We start from the raw sequence: 6008 nt of genomic DNA, 5'->3' as shown, positions 1-6008 counted from the left end.
TCTCCTGCTCCTCGGGTGCCTGCGGCTGGCTGGGAGGGACCCAGGTACCCCTCTGGGTGGGCCATGGTCTCCTCCTCCTGCTGGGCCAACAAGGGGGCCCATTCTCCCTGCCACCACTGGTAAAGACTCTGGTCTCCTGACCTCCAGGCTGGTCTGGCAGGAGAGGCGTGTGGCCAGGTGCAGTCTCTGGGCTCCTCCCACCTGGCCAGCATGGTGCCCTCCTGCACTGCAGGCACGTCAGCAGCACTGGTGACTACGGCCCTTGCCGGTGTCCTGCGACTTTCCCCTGGTGTCACGCTGGCAGCAGCACAAAGTCATCGTTGACATCGACCATGGGCACGTAGAAAGTGGACACCTCCTTCACACACAGTGACTTGTGCCCTGCGGGGTCCAGCTCCTGTGCCTTCAGCTGCCACTCCACCCTCTGCACGGCATTGAGGGCTGCAGCCTCGTGCTGCTGCCGCATCAGGAGGCAAGTCTTCATAGGGTCGTACTTGTCATCCACATCCTGTAGTCAGGAGATGAACTGGTGGACGTTGAAGCGATCTCGTACGGACTTGTTCTCGTCGCCCTGGCTCTCCAGAGGCATGTTGTAGACCTCAGAGTCCAGCAGCATCGTGCAGGCACTGAAAGGCACTGCCTGGTTGGCGATGGTCCTGGCCGCCCGGCAATGCACCCGCAGGATCTCCTGATCACACGACACAATCAGCTTCTCCCACTCGATGCTGTGCTGTAGACGCAGCTTTCCCGCACCGTCTCCTGCTGCTTGAACAGCTCCTTCAGGGGCTCTGCCAGGGAAGGGGGGGTGCAATCACAGGGATGTGCAGCTTGCTGAGCGGCTTGCCGTCCAGGAGGTAGGACCCGGTGTAGGTGACGTACTCGGCGTAGCACTGCGGTGCCTGGGGCCTGATGTAGCAGAGGATCTTGCGCTTCTCCTCAATCTTCTTTCGGATATGGAGGTACTCCAAGTAGGGATTGGACCTGTCGCTGTGGTAGGGCTCAATGTCGTCCAGCTTGATGGTGTCCACAATGGTGGCCAGCGCCTGCTGGATGACCTCCCGCGTCTGCTGCGTGCTTGTGTTCAGCTGCTACTGCAGCGGCTGGCTGGAGCACTGGAAGTGGCACTTGCGGGGTTGCTGGGCCTGGGCATCCTCCTCCTCAGAGGCACGGCCTTTGGCCCTGGCAGCTGGGGTGGGCCTGGGGGCGGGCTCCTTATCCGTAGGAGGTGTGCTCTGCTTGCTCTGGCTGGCCAGCATCTGAGCGGTTCCTGGTCATGCACTGAGGGACCTCCTCCACCTTGGGGGCTTTCAGGGGCTCGGCCGTGGGCTTGGGCTGTGGATCCGTAGCTTCTGGCTAGAGGCTGCCTGGGGGCCCCTCCACAGGGATGGCAGCAGGGGCGACCTCAGCACTGTCAGGCGTCTGTGTCGTGCCATCGGTGGCAGGGCTGTCGGGTGCATGATGGGGAGGTGGAGGGGTCCTCAGTCTTGGTCTCCTCAGCTCCGACCCCCAGGGGACACTGTTCGGGAGGGCCAGGGGCCAGTGCCAAGCCAGAGTCCAAGTCCTCGGGGGTCCTCTCGCCTGCCACAGTCTCTGCCTCCACCGCGGCTTCAAGAACCACGTCCAGCTTTGGCTCCTCTGAGGGCTCAGACTCGGCGGGAAGTGGGGCAGAGGCCTGGTCAGGAGGCAGTATGGGCTGCCCCTCAGCCTCAGGGGTGCTCTCCTCTGGTGGGATGGGACTCCCTTCCATGGGCTCAGTCTGGACATCTTAGGAGTCTTTGGGCTGGAGGGGGAGATCGGGCAGCGAGAAGGGCCCCAGGTCCAGGTCATCCTCGGGGCTGGTGAAGGTGTCATGCCAGGGCACTGGCTCGCCCTGGCTGAGGGCAGACAGGCTGTGGCCACCGTCCAGGAAGCTGCTTTCCAGGGTCCCCAGAGCCTCCACTTGGGTCACCATGGTGACAAACGTGGGCTCAGGGGCCACGTCAAGGGGTGCCTCAGGAAGTGACCTGCAGCCACTGAAGAAAGACTCCAGTCTGGCAGGGGTGGCATACGCAGTGGCCCCTTCTGTGGTGGAGACGGCCACAGAGATGGCTCCCACCCCATCGTCTTTGACCTCCTCCAGGCCCGGTTCGGTGGCTGGCAAGGGGTAGGAGCTGGGGGATACGGGGTTCAGGGGCTCTGAGGTGCTGAAGGGTCCTGGAACAGTGGTATGCAGGGTCTCTGCAGGACAGAAGTGTTTGGGGGACTCTGGGAACCTCTGTGGAGACTTCAGCAGAAGGTCGGAGCCCACAGGCCAGCTGACGGGGTTTTCAGAGGCACTGGCCACCAAGGTGGAGGAAAGGGCCTGCTCCACGGCAGGATGGGCCCACTCCACCAGCTCCTCGGTGATGACAGCGTTGAAGGGGCTCTCGTCCAAGGGCTCCAGGTAGCTGGGCTCCGGATGGATGATGGCTGCTGTGGCCTGCTGGTCCTCTGTGGCATCCAGAGGAAGGCCCATGTCCGGGGGCAGGGCCCCCTCAATGGCTGGGGCCAAGTGGTTGCCCCTAGTGGCAGGGGAGGGCTTGGCTGGTAGGCCAGGGATCAAGGCCTCTGGGGAAGGTGCACTGCTGACCATGGCAGCTTTGGGTGAGGAGAGGCCATAGTCAGGGGAGTAGTAGCCAGAGGACAGGAAGGCAAACTTCTCTGCTGGAACAGGTGGCAGGGCAGCCTTGTCCTCCATCAAGTGCTGGCCAGGAGAGTCGAAGCTGGGGGCGGCAGGAACACTCTTCTGTCTGAACAGCTTGTCCCCCACACTGAACTCCTCCTCAGGGGTTCTCCTGATGTCCACGGAGATGAAGCGGTACAGGTTTGTGGGGACGGGCCTCGTGGGCATCTAGCCCGGGTGCTCTGAAGCCCTGCTTGAGGCCACAGAAAACCTGTCATAGAGCAGGGGGAGCAGGCGCTGGTGGTGGGCAGCGGGTGCTGGGTGTCGGTACAGTTGAACACCAGGTCAGGGTAGTCATCGGCACTGCAGGACGGGGACCGGGGCGTGTGCAGCTCCTCGTAGCTGGGACCCGACACCAGCGAGGTTGGAGTGGGCACCCCGGCGGGCTGGCTCTGCTCGGTCCCGGGCGAGGCGGGCAGGGCCTCCTTCAGGGGCCACAGTCTGCAAAGCTGTCGGAGGAGCCCTCGCTGGCCTTGTCGTGCGCCTCCTCCCTGCCCTCCTGCAGCGCCTCCTCCTCTAGCTGCTCCAGCAGGCTGCGCTCTGCCTCTGAGCCCCGCGAGGCCCCCCGGTCCGGCTTCTCCTTGTGCTTGCCCTTAGCCCTGTCCTCCCCGGGATGCTTCCTCTCCACCTTCTCGAATGGCATCTGTCTGCTTCGCCTCTCCTGGGTGGCATCGGCCAGGACCCGGTCCTTGCGGTCCTTGTCCCTCTTCTCTCTGTGCTTCTCCAAGGCCTTCTCCTTCTTGTCTCTGCCTGCTTCAGGGCCACCCCTGTCCTTCCTCTTCTCTTTGGGCTCCTTGTCCAAGGGCTTCTCGTGGGGCCTGTCAGAGGGGCACTTCCTGTGCCTGTCTGCCACGGGCAGCTCCCTCCCGTCCACCCTCTCCTCGAGGGCGTCCGCCCTGGGGGCCTCACAGGCCTCCCCTGCCAGCAGCCCACCTGTGAGGTTGGCCATCAGTAAGCTATGCTGCCTGCAGATGGGCACAGGTTGAGGGATGAGCAGAATCTCTCCATCTGCAGAGGAGCAGAGCACTCAGAGACCAGACTCCAAGACCCTCTCTGCCCTGACTTCATTGGTGAGGATGGTGCAGAGGAAGCCTTCTGCCTTTACAGGTCCAGTAGCCCAATTAGCAGGCTCAGAACACTTCACCCTGTTCTTCCTTTCATTTTATGGCAATTTCCTTCTTCCTCTCCCCTTTGCTGCTGCCCTCAGTCCTATGCATTTGCTTCCATGGCCTGGGTGCCCATGCCCAAGAGCAGCCTGCTGGTCCCAGGACTAGCATCCAGGTCAACATGAGTTTACCCTTTGGCTTTGGGGCCATGGGGTCCAAGGGTAGTGGCCAGGATGACCATCAACCTCAGCACCTTCCTGGGACAAGGTCCTGGCATCCACAGGAAATGGCACTCCTGTCTGATTTTGGATAGAGGCCTGACTGTCCAGCTCAGGGATGTTGGTGAGGGTGGGGCCCTGAGCTCAAGCCCTGTGACTCTTCACAGTGGCCAGTTTGGCCCTGGACCATGTAGGTTGGCAGTGTAGGGCTGCTGTGGAGAAGAGAGTGTAAGCAGTAAAGGTGGCATAAAAGGGGGGCTCTTCTCTGGGTGGGGGATCTGTCCTGTGTCTCATGGCCTTATGGTGAAAATGAGTCCAGAAAGGAGCCATCAAAGCCCTGCTGGCAGCAGGTGCTCTTTCCATGGGGTTGGAAGTGCCCTCTCTGGTCCTTCTCAGCACCCACCCTGACCTCTTTTGGGAACAAGATTACCTTGGTTGTGGAGCACCAAATTTCCATCCATAAGGAGGACCTACAGAGCCACAGGGGAGTCAGTCACCTAATCTGATCTTCATTCCTCAGTATGGGCTGTCCTTGGGGCAGCAGGAAGAGGAACTTCCACAGGGGTTCAGCTTTTTAGAAAATTCTCTTCTTTTCTGGTTATGGGTGTTGGTGACTCACAGGAGCTTCCCCCTTTGACTATGCAGAAGCAGAGGGGCCACTTTTCTGCCCTGAGATGAGGCACTTGCCTTGGGCATGAGGCCTGGCTCCTTCTCTGAAGCCATTACACCAAATACACCAGGAAGGGCAACTCTTGAAAGGCCATGAGGCTACCCATTTAGCTCTCTTCATATACCACCTGCCACCAGGCATGCAGGTCAGCAGAAGCCTGAGGCCACCTGCTTCCTGCCTCCATTTTCTCTGCCCTATTGCTCACTGCCAACAACCAACCTCCCATCTTTGCCCTATCAATGGCTTCCTTATCTGCCTCACCCATGGGTGGGTCATGCAAGGCAAAAGATTTGAAGGAATCTCAATCCCCCCCAAAAATGGGGATTGAGTATGATGTCAGTTCAAAGGTGCCCACCTGGGACCTGGTGTGTGTGAGGATCCCCAACCCCTTTTCTTAGGAGCTCTTCTAAAGGTGGTGGTTAGCCTCACCCCTGCTTGCCCCTTCCCTCCTGGCCTTCTTGTAAGTCAACACTGACTCCTCCACCACCTGCACAGGCCACCGGAGGCTCAAAGACAAGGCACAGGAAGGCACTATCATGAAGGCAACATCATGTGGACACTGAGAGAGATGGGGAAAGCTGGATCTCCTGGAGGCTGTGACAGTGAGGTAACCACACTGGCTTTATGAAGAGACCTCTAATCATTTATAAAGGTGGGCATGACCTCAGAGCTAGGAAATCTGAGAGAATAGGGGTTTCCAGGGATAGAGCACTTAGAAACAGTGAGGGAGGAAGGGAGTGCATATTGGTGTGGAGCCACAAGAACAGCAGATGAATTGACTCTGAAGAGTTTGCACATGTTGCTAGGAGATGTGGATGTGGAGGACAGAGAGTCCAGATGGCCCGGGCTATCTGGAATAACTAGGAACAACCCAGAGAGCTTTTAAAGTTCAGCTCCTTTTCTTAGGACTTCTCTGGCAAAGAGACTGTTTCAAACCCAAAAGACCATGCCCCACAGTGGAAGAGGGTGGCTGGTTATACCTGTATAGCATATAGGTCAACCTCTGCTCTAGAGCATATAGGTCAACCTCTGCCTAGAGCACATGAGGGTGGGGCTCTTAACTCTGTGTTTTCATTAGTCTCACTGGCTGGAGCTACTTTGCAGCCTGGTCTGTTTCATTCCCCACAGTGACATCTGTAACAGGCTCCTCTTATGTCATGGGCATGGGAAATGAGAGGGGCTTTCCTTTCTTGCTCTCTGGTTTTTGGAGGTTGTGTGGAGAAATTCTAAGCAGTCACCACCATCCGATGGGGACCTAGGATGCCCCTTGTGTTCCTGTGGCAAGTCATCTGTAGGCTTCAGCAGTCCACCCT

At 59.1% G+C, this 6008-nt stretch overlaps 1 pseudogene; it reads right to left on the bottom strand.

The window, feature by feature from the left end:
- Positions 1-292: 292 nt before the first annotated feature.
- On the bottom strand, positions 293-3650 carry LOC113178179 (ankyrin repeat domain-containing protein 11 pseudogene; annotated as a pseudogene).
- Positions 3651-6008: the final 2358 nt, after the last annotated feature.

The sequence above is a fragment of the Urocitellus parryii genome, chromosome 10 (genome assembly GCF_045843805.1).
Source record: "Urocitellus parryii isolate mUroPar1 chromosome 10, mUroPar1.hap1, whole genome shotgun sequence".
NCBI classification, from domain to species: Eukaryota; Metazoa; Chordata; class Mammalia; order Rodentia; family Sciuridae; genus Urocitellus; species Urocitellus parryii.
This window is presented reverse-complemented; position numbering and strand designations above follow the sequence as displayed.